Below are 3,009 nucleotides of genomic sequence, written 5' to 3' on the forward strand. Positions count from 1 at the left end.
TTATGCACCCCTATATACAGAGTTTGGTGGCCTAGTGGGTAAGGAGTTGTGCTGCTTACCCAAAGCCCAGCAGTTCAAATCTACCAGCACCTTTTCAGGAAAAACTGGGCAATCTCCTCCCATGTGATTTATTGCCTCAACAGCACATAACAACAATCCCTATATCTAGATTCAGTGTTCCTCCAGGTCCAACAGAAGTAGATTCTTATCATTATAGTGTCTGAAGGCTTTGTGCTTGAGTCTTAAACCAAAGCTAATCATGCTTATTTCCTAGTACCTGTATCTCTTTTCAAATTCACTGAACACAGGAAATCCATGTTGTGTGGTCCTAACACTGAATTTGGAGTCATAAAGGATCTGGGTTCCTCTTCTGCTTCTGCCATTATCTAAACAGGTGAATGTTTTTTAAGTTATTGAACTCTAATATCGTCAAAGTGCTTTGCATGAAAAATGCAAATAATCAGATCTGTTTCAGTGTTATAAAGAGGATGCAATGGAGCTTTGTCTATACGTGTCATGCAGCATTTGGCACACAACAAAGGCTTAGCAAACATTTGTTAAGAATTACCAGAACTTAGCCCTTTGGCTTGGACCCATCTGTATTGGAATTTCCTGAGCTTCCTTTGTAAACTAGTGGAATAGACTCAGGAGAGGTGGTATTCTAAACAGTTCTCGTCCAGTCAGCCTTGCTGGGCTCTCGGCTGATGGGAGCTCTTTATTTTCAATATACAGCTTCAAAGTTGCCTTGAGGGTTGCTATTCCAATCAGTTTAAAGCAAGGAAAGAGCATACCAGTGGGAGAATCATCAGTGTTTATGAGTCAGATCTGAAAGCTGATTCCATCACATTCATTCACATCGCATTTAACAGAGCTCAGCGACCTATTGCAAGCCCAAGAGAATGAGGAAATGGACTTGGTGTACTCTCTGGCAAGCAATCAATTCTTTCTTACCTTCTCTCTCTCTCTCTTTCTCATAATTGAAGTTTTCCTAATAGTTTAAATGCTGGGGTATCAATATCCTTTAGTCAGTTCACTGTGAGGTCTATATTCTTCTTGACATACTTTGGACATGTTGTAAGGAGAGACAGGTCTTTAGAGAGGGACATCATGCTGGGCAGAGTGGAGGGACAGCGCAGGAGGGGAAGACCCTCTATGAGGTGGATTGATTCAGTGACTGGGGTAATCGGGATGGGTGTGTCAGAGGCAATGAGATTGGCACAGGATAGAGCAGAGTTTAGGGCTGTTGTACATAGGGTCGCTATGAGTCGCAAATGACTTGACGGCACATAACAACAACAAGTGTGAAGGGGAGAAATCTCTTCTTGAACTTGCCTTCTGTGTCGCGGTAGTAGTCAACTTTGCCTGCAACAACAAAGAATCTCAAAATTTCAGTGGTTGATAATAAATAACATCTACTTTCTTGATCCAAGATTGGTGGCTTGAAGGTAACTTTTCTGGGTGTTGGGGCCCCCTCAAGGTACAAATAATATTAGTTAAGCTCTTGGCTTCTAACAAAAAGTTTGGTGATTTGAACCAAACTGAAGTGCTTTGTTGTTGACCATTGAGTCAGACCGACCCATAGCTGACCCTCCAGCAGGGTTTCAAAGGCAGCAGACTCCACAGGAGGAGATTGCCAGTCTTTTTCCGAGGAGCAGCTGGTGGTTTATGTACTTTTGCATTGACAGCACTGTTTCTTACCACTTAGGTACCAGAACAGTAACTGGGACAATGGGGGCAGGTGTGTCGGAGTCAGTGAGACTAGTTCAGGACAGGGCAGGCTTCAGAGCTGTTGTACACAGTGTCACTATGAGGTGCAAGTGATTCAATGGCAGAGCAAGCTACCAGCGCTCTTATGAAATAGCCCAGGAAATCAGTTTCCAAAGGTTACAAGCCTGAAAGCTATAGCAAGTGCAATTCCACTTTGCACACAGGCTATCTTGAGTCAGAACTGACTTGGTAGAATTGAGGTTTGGATCTTCCACCACTGCACATGATTTGTGCCTGCCTATGTATCTAAACTCCCCCATGGACTGCCAAAAGAATGAACAGATACATCTTAGTGAAAGTGAGGCCAGAAATGCTTCATCTCACTTACTTTGGGCATGTTGCTAGGATACGCTATTCCTTAAAGAACGACATCCTGCTCAGAAAGGGAGAGGGATGGCAAAGGAGAAGAAGACCCTCAACCAGGTAGATTGATCCAGTGACTGTAGCAACGACCTCAAGTGTGTCAGAGATGGTGATGATGGCACAGGATAGGATGAAGTTCTGATCAGCCATTGGTGTTTAATATGTGAATGGGTAAAATGCAAATAAAAGCTTAGATTGTATCTGAGCAAATCTTTTTTTGAGATTTAAAAGAGATTAAATAAGTAAGAGATCAGAGGAACATACTACCAGCCAAAGAAAAGGACTGAGGACCGAGTGTGTCCTTAGACTTGGGGTCCCTGTGTTAGGACATAACAGAGAGAGCAAGCCTTCTGTAAGAGCTGGTGCCCTGGATTTGGATTGTTAGCTTCCTAAACTGTGCAAGAATAAATTGTTGGATGTGGGTTTTTTGTTTGTTTGTTTGTTTGTTTTAAAGAAGACATGTGTTTGTGGCATTTCTGTAATAGCAGCACTAGATGACTGAGACAATGACTAAATGCAAAGTTCCAGGGCACTGAATCCATCCCATCTACTGGGAAGCAGGGAGGAGGATGTGGACAAGGATGAGTAGACAGCACAGGTTATCAATGCACCAGAGTCAGATGCTACCCTGCAAACACCACATATATTATTTCAGGAGTTCTAGTCTTCCAGAGGAGAATATGGGTGTCAGACAGGTCAGAACCATGTCCACAGAGCCACTAAGTTGTTTTTGTTGTTATGTGCCATCAAGTCACTTGCGACTCATAGCGACCCTATGTATAACAGCCCTAAACTCTGCTCTGTCCTGTGCCAATCACACTGTCTCTGACACTCCCATCCCGATTATCCTAGTCACTGAATCAATCCACCTCATAGAGG

This window comes from Elephantulus edwardii, unplaced genomic scaffold, assembly GCF_000299155.1.
Source record: "Elephantulus edwardii isolate Elephantulus edwardi_28Jun2011 unplaced genomic scaffold, EleEdw1.0 scaffold00003, whole genome shotgun sequence".
NCBI classification, from domain to species: domain Eukaryota; kingdom Metazoa; phylum Chordata; class Mammalia; order Macroscelidea; family Macroscelididae; genus Elephantulus; species Elephantulus edwardii.